The sequence below is a fragment of the Opisthocomus hoazin genome, chromosome 3 (genome assembly GCF_030867145.1).
Source record: "Opisthocomus hoazin isolate bOpiHoa1 chromosome 3, bOpiHoa1.hap1, whole genome shotgun sequence".
Lineage (NCBI taxonomy): Eukaryota > Metazoa > Chordata > Aves > Opisthocomiformes > Opisthocomidae > Opisthocomus > Opisthocomus hoazin.
The window spans coordinates 13,599,481-13,610,740 of record NC_134416.1 but is presented as its reverse complement, the minus strand read 5'-3'; positions in this window follow the sequence as shown (position 1 = coordinate 13,610,740).

The following is an 11,260-nucleotide window of genomic DNA, read 5'->3' as shown; positions in this document are numbered from 1 at the left end:
CCCCCCACTGCCAACAAGTAGAAAAAAAAGTCCTTCCCGCAGCTATCTCTGTGACAAGGCACAAAAGCTGAGAATCAGGTATCAAGGGCTTTACAGGCCACACTTCTCAGTAGTGGGGATGTGAAATGTTCTGGCTCACATTTGCCGTCTCAGGCTGGTAGATTCAGAAAAGGCGCTCAGGTCTGTCACCTCCTTCCAAGCAATGCTCCTGTCATCGCTCTTAAAACTCTCACATGATGAACCTTAGTCAACGGCCAGCAGGATTCCCATGGCCGTGGTTGCGTGGGCACTTTCACCCCGTGCAAGTCCGCAGTAGCACCGACAGCGTATTTCCAGGCTCGCTGCTCCGCCGTGGCCTCCTTCCTACGCTGTCCCATGTTACCAGCACCAGACCTCAGGCTACTGTATGATGGGTCACGCAGGGACTTGATTTATTTGAAAACTAAGCCTACAAAGAAACATTATTTTAGCCCAGAAGAGGATCCTGACTTTTTGTGTTTCAAAAAGAAGGGGCAGCCTGTATAACCATTTATTCCCATGCTCATTCCCCACTAGATACCTTCTTGTTTCTCATTTACAGCCAACATAGCTTTAAATATCTAGAACTGTTGATCTGAACCCCCTTCCAAACTGGCTTCATTACCTTCTATCAGGTTCTGGCATGGACACATTCAGTCCACAAAACCTGACCTCCCTTTCACATTTTTAAACTGTTTAGCTGATGCACGTTAAAGTCATGCCCTAAATTAATTTGGATAACATTTTCTGAGTGCACCTGTGTAGACAGGCTGAAAAAGTGAAAAAAAACCCAACAGGTTATCCTTGCAGTTGCATACATGCTTAAATGGTCTGAAGAAGTAAAGCCTATAATAGGTGTCGCTTTTGCAAATAGTTCGTGTTCTCTTCTTTAAAGCAACACCAACTTTGACTTCAGTATAATTACACGTATGTATCAAAGTTGCCTGCTGGGCTGTATCTCCAGTACGTACATTAGTCCAAGCCTTTGTTGGCCATTTCTCCCTTTAGGTGTGGTATAAAATGAATCTGAGTTCTTCTGTAGTTCCAGCGAAGCCACAATTTTTAGTATGTCACTGTTCATGAAATCTCTGAGATCCATATCTATTGGTATGCACAGAACTCAGTGTGTTGAACCACCTCAGGACATGGTCATGTGAAACATAATGCAAGACTTTCTCTTACAAAAGAAAACATGATTTTTTGACAGTCCATAAATCCAGCTTTTAAAACAAGCATTACATTCACAATGAAATGGTTTAGAAAAAAAAATAATTGAAAAAATAATGAAAAAAAAATATTTCAATGGGCAGACTTCCAACTCTGTGTTAGTGTGGAATAATCAGACGCGCTTTTTTTTCCCTATCTTTGTAGTTATTTGGTTTTTGAAATTCTGTTGAAAACAACTTGAATGTGAATGCTGTTCTCCAGACCTATACACCTAGGATGTCAGTAAGGAGAAATTGTTAGGTAGAGGTTTCTGTTGTGAGTCCAAGTTTACATTCAGCTGCAAACTCCGTGGCCAAAAAGAGTTTTGGGAAGATCAGATCATGCTGAGACCCTGTTACTGTACAGTTTCTTCAGAAAAAGAAACAGAAGAATCAGAAACAAGAAGAGCCCTTCCAATGAAGCAAAGAAGATGGACAAAAAGAAAAATCTAGTCTACTGATCCAAATAATACAGGCAGACTGGCACGTACTGGAATTTGGGACTAAAACCAAGGAGAGCTGACATGAGGACATACTGCAGGGAGGGACAAGCGCAGTGATGAATGGTGCCATTGTGTGACTATTTTAATTAATTTTTGTAATGAAGCCAAAACTCTAATTTACCACATCCCAAAAGTAAATAGAAAAGGTTATGACCTTAATTTCAGAGGCGGGGAAGGAAAACCTAATTGTTAAGTAGTCAGCTGTCACTCGTCATTGCAATTGGATAGATACACTTGGTGTGTTACTATGAATAGTCCAGATTCAACAGTCAAAGTAGTGGATAACGACAGTTTCATTCCCTCTCCCCTTCGTCTTCTTTCCAAGACTTTGATTAGTAGCATTTTGTACCACTTTCACCACATGGATTGCAATACTCCCGGCTCCACCAGACTCTCAGTAAATCTGTCTGGGCCATATAAGAGCCTTTTTTTCTGATCTTCTTAATAGGCAGGTGTGTGCAACTTTAGCAGGGTGCAAAACATACAGAGATTACAGGAGGTCCTTCCTGCCTTCTTACTTTCTGCTAGCCCCAACTGAGTATATTCCTATGCAGGAGCTAGTGATGGAGAGACAGTTTTTTGATGTGACATCTACAATCTGGAAAAGTGCAAAAGTCACATCTGTTTCTAACCATGGCCACTAAATAAATACAATTAGATGTGCATGATATGCTGTTCAAAACGTGCCTCTATTCGCACAACTCAGACTGTGCACAACCATCCTTGCATTTAACTTATGGGGTCGTTTCTATGGACCAAGGGAAAGATGCACGGACAGATCTGAGACTGGTGTGTGAACTCCTTATGTCTTATCAAATGCTGTACCTTTATACGTGCCCACATAAAAAGAATACAATATGTGTGCCTGCTAAATTAAGTGTTTTCTACTCCGGATCTTTTTGTTCTTTGGCCTATAATGCCAGTTTGAAGAGGAAGTTGTCCAGCATCAGAACATGGAGGATTTAAGCAGAAATGTTCATTATGAAAAATGCTGTTCTAGCAAGTTCTGCTTTGGCAGAAACAAAGGAGTGGTCTGTGTTAGGCTGACTAGTTCAGACAAAGCCTACCGGTATTAGACAGCGTGAATATTATTAGATTAACACCTATAATGTGGCAGCTGTCATCCAAAATACAAATAGTTCCTGCCTCAAAATTCTTGTGCTAAAGCAGCCCTCCTTTCTCAGTATACGCAGAAACAACCACATTTATTCTAGAAACATGAACATTTCTTCTGGCACTGTCCTTTTCTCAGTATACCTACTCAAAATCCTGAATTACAGGGCACTTCATCTATAGTATGTCTTTAAATCTTCAGTGGCAAGGCAGGTTAGTTAGCTGGTTGGCATCACAGTTTAACAGTTTAGGTCCTGAGCACAACATTAGATAAGTTCTTTGGCCAGGAATCAAGACCTGGTGCTTTCAACAACTGCGAATAAACCTCATGAATGACTCTCCAAACTTCTGTCAGTACAGGGAAATAACAGATCTTCCTTCTCTGTGGCTGTCGTATCAGGAGTGGACTATCTTTTTTTGAAGTCCACATTCTAATGAAACACAAATCCTGATGGCTCATGCTACCCGGCAGGATGATCTAAGGGTGTCTTTTGACTTTGAAGGCTATGGCTGCATGAATCAACCTCTAAAGAAGACGCAGCGTTTAGCACAACTCTTGAGAGACGACTGCCAGTCTTACTGATGCTCAGGGATGATATATAGGGAAAGCACTGATCCTTTCACTCTCTTGTCCCAGTGGGTTGAGGCATAGCAGCAGGAGGGAGGAAGATCCCATGATATATGATCTGTGCATGCCCAGCGGGCAGTGTGCTGGTCTCTGAACCTGTATGTCTTCTGAGGACACTAAGGTTGTCAGCAGAGGTAATATCTTTCATTAGGCCAAGTAGGATATTTGGGAAAAGTAGACAAGTGTTGGAGTGCACGAGCCTTTTCTAAAACCTGCATGAAATGCAACAAACATATTTAAAATATGAAAATTATTTCTGGGCAATATTTGACGTTGCTCTCATGTGAGAGAAAGCAAAGCATCTTTTTTAGAGAAGAGCATCCACATTGGTTTTGTTTTTAGGACTGAAAATACCCTCCCTGGGTATCTTGGTACTTGGTTGACATCCACATCTTTTGGCCTTTTGTATCTGAATCCCATGGCAACGCTGATTTCCCAGCCTGTGCTCCCCGGAGCAGGGATGGGTGAGCAGGGCCGATGGGCTTCAGTTCTAGCCGATGGAGGCTGTGACGCGGGGTCCCCTCCTGCTGACACCGCTTGAAAGGGGGAGCAGATTTTACGCCCTCCATTTGCAAAAGGAACGCTTGGCTCTACTGTCAAGGCTGGCCTTCAGCTCTGTAGATCGCAGTCATCTGTGAAGAATTGCTGCACGCTGACCTAGATACTCCGTCAGCTCTGCTGCAGCGCTGGCTCGGTGACGAGGCTGCCATTTCCCTGGTCTCTGCTCTGCCCTATATCCTGCCTTGGAGATAGAAAAAAAAAAAAGAGGGACAAATTAACGTTAATCAGAACAGCATTTTTCTCTGAAGGTGTTTCTGGAAAACAGTGTTTCCCAGGGAAATCTGTTGCCTTAATCTTTCCCTACTGCTTCCCTTCCCTGCCATCTCATTATGTTGCTTTTTCTCAGAAATCCCGCCACGTTTCATACGTACGCTGTCCTCAAGAGAAGAGAAGCGTGCCACCTCCATTCGCTCCTTTCCTTGCACGTCCACCCTGTGCTTCATAGTACATCGGAGTGGGGAGGGCAATTTATGAGATAAAAAGGGGGGAGCAGAGGGAGGGTAAGGCTGGACGTCTGGCAGCAGCCATCTGAGATATCCACATTGCACTCCGGTCGCGTATTATTAGCAGGGCACTCAGTCCAGATTGAGGATGGCTGATAATATGAAAGTGTCTTTGTAGCCTCCAATTTGTAGTAGATAGGAAATGAAAAGAAAACCCACAACCCAACTTAATTGCCTCTAAAATTTCACTGGTGTCAAATTAGATTGGCAAATCTAATTTTTCCTCTAAAAATATTAACAAGCGTAAAGGTACCTCTGGGATTAGCAGTAAGGGCAATGCTCACCCTTGCAGTCTTGCTATAGAGGGCTACAGGGGCCCTACAGCAGAGAGTCCCAGAAGGCAAACTTCCTCCTACTTTTTTGCTTCATGTGGCAATGTTAGGCCTTGAAAAGACACAATATCATGCAGCAAGATGAAACACAGTGGTGCGCTGCCTTGCCTTCCTCCATAGCTCAAGAAAAGCTGCCTGGACCTGGAGACCCCTTGTTTGAACCTGCTGCACTACAGACTGCTTTGAATAAAATCCCCGCCCTCCTTTCTGCTCTGAACCACACGGAGCCACAGGCTCGGTTCTCTGTGGCCTCAAGTTGCATCAGGGGAGGTTTAGATCAGATATTAGGAAAAATTACTGAAAGAGTTGTGAAGCATTGGAACAGGCTGCCCAGGGAGGTGGTGGAGTAACCATCCCTGGAGGTGTTCAAAAAACGTGTAGATGTGGCACTTTGGGACATGGTTTAGCAGGCGTGGTGGTGTTGGGTTGACGGTTGCACTTGATGATCTTAGAGGTCTTTTGCAAGCTTAATGATTCTATGATTCTATGGTTGTGCTCCTCCACACTGCTTTTGTGTGGCCTGAAGTGAATCATTCAGACTAAAATGCTCGAACTCCATCCCTTGGCTTTCTATCTTCGTTACAAGGCTATGGCAGCCTCAGAGGGACCGGCCAGCCCTGCACACTGCACCAGAGCTATGGTAGCATCTGTCCGTTGGGATGGAGGATGTGGTTTCAGCATGGCATTCGGTGAGATGGAGTGAACAGTCCTGCCAGTTGCCCAACCATGCGTGACGGGAGGAGAGACCATTACCAGCAGGGTTTTCTTTCAGATTGTTCATATAAGTGGGAAGAAAACACTGCAAAGCAGAGCAATAAACATCGTAATTCACTCAGCAGGATTTGCAGGGTAAGGTGAATAATGCAGAAGCAAGGGGAAACAATGTGACTTTATTCAAAGATACATAAAACCACAACACTGGAGCCTGATAATTTCTTAGAATTAAAAAAAGAAAAATCATGTAAAGACTGGCGTCTTGAGAGAAGTGGGGGATTCCTTGAACTCAGGAGACATCTTTTCCTAAAAAAGGGGGAAGCAGAAAGGAAGGTGAGGTATGACAGCCCTGCCCTGCGCTCTTTGACTGATGCTTTTCTTCTTGAGGTAATAAAAAATAACAGTGTTTGCAGAAGTGCTGTTGCTGATGGAGTGACTGTGGCAAGGGATGGTCTGGGGACGTCAGCCCCGTTTTCACCTCATGTCGCTTTTTCTTCCTCCCTCACTAACCTCTGATTAAAAGGGATCTTTCTTTTACGTCCATGGTCTTGCCAGGGACAAATCCTCAACCTCAAGGTGAAGTCTGAGTGACAAAGCTAGGTGGGAAGAGGGAGTGATGGGGAAGCTGGGTGGCAGCAGGACTGAGTTTTGAGAAGAGCTCCTGAAGGAACAAGTGTGTACGGGATGGTTTCCCACTCCCTGAACACTTCAGAGCATTTCTGTTGTTAGGGACAGGGACTGGGTTTCATCAGATCGGCAGCCTTGAAAGCCAGTGCCTGGCTGACATTTGCTGAGATTGTCAGGTGACAGAGACCACAAAGTCCTAAAAGTTTGGTGCCCCACTGCTCTGGGGGATGGCTTCACCCTTCCATGCCACGCGGCTGCATTTCAGCTGAGCAAAATCAGTCCGGGCAGGAACTTGGCCTGGGACAAACCGGTCGGATCTTTTCTTACCGTCTTTGCCACAGAGGGCTCCTGCAGCAGAGAACTGACTTGCTTTCCCCATCTCTCAGTGCACATTGCAAAGCCCATCTTCCCCAGGCTGCAAAGGTGGACAGCGTGATGTGATCGGAGATGCAGGGCTGGAGGCTGTGGCATGTTTAAGCACACACATATAACTTGACAGTATAGACCATATTTGGGATTTTTTTTGAGGGAGAGTTTGTTATTAGAAGATTTTGTCTTCGAATTATTGAACCAGAGTATCTCACTGAAAAATGTAGATGTTTTATTTTTGTGTAAAAAATACAAAATACACTGCAGAGCACTGCAGTGGCATCAGTGGATTAAAAATAAGGTAATACAAGAAGCCAGTGAGTTGATCTGTCTGTTACCTGCCAAGAGTTTAACTTTCAGTTGAATTCAGCAACTTTGCTCTTAAAGGTACTGAGCTTTCCAAGTAATAAAGTAAATGCAAAGATGGCAAGCAGTGCATTTAAAATATTTATCATAGCTAGTGCAATAAATATATTCCATTCCCCCATTTCTGTTTATGAATTTACTTAAATGCAGCTAGATGAAGTAATTTTACAAGGAGCATAATATTATTCCCTTGCATTAATCATGCATTGATTGCCAATGCAATCTGAGATAGTGGTACTGAAGAACAAATAGGAAATATGCTTGCGGATTTTGTTATTTCTCTCCCACTGTGATCACTCGTTGGCTTGCTTTCCTTCTCCGTCCGGTCCCTCCGTCGCAGGCAAGAAGCTGAGCGTGCCCAGGAGGAACAGTGGTTTGCAGTGCATCTGTGCCACGCTGCCGTATGAAGGCTGGTCCTCCTGCTCCCACGTGGGCCGTACACAGAGGGCACAGTGGATGCACGGCTGCTGCAGCATAAGCTCTTTGAAGCACTATGTCAGCTTGTCTCTCTGATATCCCAGTGAAACAGAGCTTTTGGAGCATTAATTTTTCAAGACGTGAGTGGTTATTTATACCATTGCAGTCTATGCAATGGGTGAGCCTTGTTCTGCCAGGTTGCTGTTTTATTTCTTCAGGATTCAGTGCACTTTCTATTGATGCTAGCGGCAAGTCTCCCACTTACGATGCTGGGAGGAGGAATTGTCTGTTGCGATAACAGCATATTGTGTGTGAAATCTGATAATGATGATTTTGTAGATATGGCATTGCATTGATTTAATTGATTTAATGTCTTTTCCATGCCTTGATCTGCAGCAAAACCCTCTCAGCTACACTTAGTCCTTGAAACTAAAGCAGACTTTTATGAAATTATTTTTTGTGATGGTCAAAATAGAGAACGAAAGAAGAAAGTGGGATGGTTCGTATGCTGGGAGCTCCTACATTTCACAAGTGATAGGAAAATTTCTGTCTCGGAAGACACTGAGGCTTTTGTCTCCAGGTGGGAGCGGGGAGGCAGGAGCAGGTGTCTCTCCCGTTGGCAAGCTCTGCGAAAGCCTGTACCCACCTCTGCGTGGAAAGCTCGGCAGCGTTCCTGCCGTCCACAAATTGTTGCCAGCTGTCAAAGGGAAATGGTTCAGCAGTGAGTCTCTGGGGCTGCGTTCTGGCCAAAAGACAATCGGATTACAAACCAATTGCTCCAGCCTGTCCCAGAAGCAGGAAACCACCGTCAGCTGGCCGGTGGGGTCTGGTCTCGGTGACAGACAGTGCTGCTCCTCGCCTGCTGCACTTGTGTTTGCAGCAGCTCGCTGGGAGCAGCGGCTCTCCTTGCAGGTCTGACACATGCAGCCCTCCCTCCTTCCCCAAGCTGTGGGAATGATGATTTCCTGAAAAAAATAAAAGGAGTAGGAGAGGACTGAAAGGTGCACTGCTGCAAGCAGCTTTTCTCCAGGCAGTGATTTTGTGGCAAAACATCATCTGAAACCCCAGGCACTGCATTCTCCCAAAGCGCTACCACTCATATGTAACAGAAATAGCAAATATCTTGGACCAAAATAAGAAAATTGCTTTTATTTCACGTAGTTTGGTTGTGGACAGCCTGGCTGTAGATTGTCATTGAAGTCAAATCAGAAAGACCTGGCCAATTCTATAAGTAGAAAGACTATCTAGTGATAGTTTGTAATGAAAAATGATTTGGAAAACAGATAGAAGTCTCCCATTTTGGGACTAAGTCAGGCTCCGATTATTTGTGATTAAAGGCAAGACATTCATGAGAAACAGATTGTCATACATGCACCTACCTGCCACATTTCTTCCCTCTCGCTCTTCGGTGCTGACTGCCTACGACATGACAAAGGACTTGGTGATGGACCTTAGTAGGATGCCTCAGCTAAAGTCCTACTAAAGCCCATTTGTAAGCTGGACCTTCAGCAGGACTCACTTGGAAGAAGAAGTCATCATGTTTGCTTCACTTGTGGGCGCAAAACAGTGAAGCAGGCACATGTCAGTCTTGCCAACATTTTAAGGCTAAGCGTGGATAAGCAAGCAGGATGCTGCTGAGGCACACGGCTGATCCCGCTAAGTAAGAAGTGCCAGCAGTGGAGCGTTACCAGGCTGAGCAGTGGGCTGCCTGTGGGCTCCTTTGCGCTGAAGGGATGAGACCTGTAAGAGCAAGAGGAAGAGAAGAACATGGAAATGTGGGTGCCTGAGGGTTTAATCAGGAGCTTCGCCTCATGAAAGGGATGGGGGGGGGAAGGGCTTTGATTCCTCTATCTCCCACGCACCTTCACTTCCCTTTCTTTTCCTCTCTATTTCTAGTCCCATGGGGAAAACATTGCTATTAAAGCAAAGCTCCAGGGACCTAAAATATATGTAGGGATTCTTTGGAGGAAAACCTGGCTATGGTGAAGTCAGGAGGAGTTTTGGAATCGGTTTCAATGAACCTGAATTTCACCTTGCTGTAATACTGTACTAAAATGTTTTCAGGACCGTGCAAAACACTGCCTGCTTGATGCTGACCTTTCTATATCACAGCTGTATGGAGCCTGGTACTGTCCTGTGAAATTCTCCATTCTTTTGTGATAAATCACATCCTTCTCTTGAGAGGTAACAACAAATAAATACCCCTTAATTAGCCTGAGAACCGGATCAACAGTTGCATGTGTTGCTGGGCACTGTGACCAGATCTCTGTCGTTTCAGTGGGAAACTGCTAGAAATCGAATGTTTCTGCAGAGGTTGTTTATTTGAGGGACAACTGGAATATTCCGGTGATCCAGATTTAGTTATTTTTGGTGTCCCTTCCCATAGGGAGTTTGCAACCTGTTTAAATCCAGGGGACCATGACTAGCTGTTCAAGCTTTGCTCTGCTAGATTTGTGCTGTGTGTATTTTAGAAACAATGTCTGCTCTGAGCAGCAGATAGAAGGATGCCACAGCCTGCATCAGTGAAAAGCTTTTGTGATCATTTTTTTTCTCCTCTTCCATTTTCAGTGAAGGCTGTCCTCTGTTCTCCCTCTTTCTTTTTTTTATTGCCAGTGTGGAATGCTTTAAAAATGCCATTAAGGAATGTGTTACCCAGTAGGATCTACACTGCATTTGACTCTCTATGCTCTTTCCAACAGCAGCAAAGCTGTGAATCTGTGATATTCTGATGACTGAAAAAGCACAAGCATTTTCTGTTTGGTAAGTGTAGCTTTGAGGCTATTGACGACAGACTTCTAGTGCAATGTGCAGAGCCCACGCTTTCTTAAATGCACGGTGATTTTGACATGATTGGCCTGATTTTCTGAGGTTCTTGAACATCTGAAGCTCCCAAGCTGATGGCCTTTAACTTGTCAGCAAATGAGACCAGGCACTGAAGATTCAAAAGTTAGGTCTAAAGAATGAGCCACCCAGATTTGTGAAGTCCAATGACTTGACCTTTTTCCTCTTCCTCTCTTTCCCTTCCCATTTCTGGGAGAAGTCAGCCTGATTTCTTCACTTGCACTCTACCTTTCAAAAGCACTTCTGGAGCCATTACTTAACCAGCCTGGAAGAGACTTGGGATCAGGGAGTGCATCAGCAGCAAGGGGTGACTCAGCAGTGAGGAGCCATTTTCGGTTACAAACCTGCCTCCCACAGCGACTCTGAGCAGGCAGTAGTCAGCGTGTGCATGCAACCACATCGGCTCAGCGTGATGAAATGGCAGCTGCCCCTCGTGCAACATCTGCCTCCGCTGTCAGTCTCTCACGTATGCCCACGTATCACCGTCCTCTCAGCAGCAAGGCACAGGGAGTGCATCTCCCCTGGCAATCCTTCCCCAGCCAGCAGTGAAGGATCCCTCGCCTGCCTCTTCTCCATCTCACTGCTTGCCTGGCTCCGGTCTATGGCTCCCTGCAGACCTCTGCTACTAGTAGTGCGGATCGGTGCTTTGGGAAGCCCCTAGCAGAAGATGAGACTGTAGTCTTTTATACACTGTATACTTTTATACACTAAGATGATGTAATCATAGAATGGTTTGGGTTGGAAGGGAGCTTATAGATCACCTAGTGCCAGCCCCCCCTGCCATGGGCAGTGACACCTTCCACCAGACCAGGTTGCTCAAAGCCCCATCCAGCCTGGCCTTGAACACTGCCAGGGAGGGGGCAGCCACAGCTTCGCTGGGCAACCTGTGCCAGGGCCTCACCACCCTCACTGTAAAGAATTTCTTCCTGATATCTAATCTAAATCTACCCTCTTTCAGTTTAAAGCCATCCCCCCCTGTCCTTTCACTACATGCCCTTGTAAGAAGTCCCTCTCCAGCTCTCTAGTAGGCTTGCTTCTGGTACTGGAAGGCTGCAATAAGGTT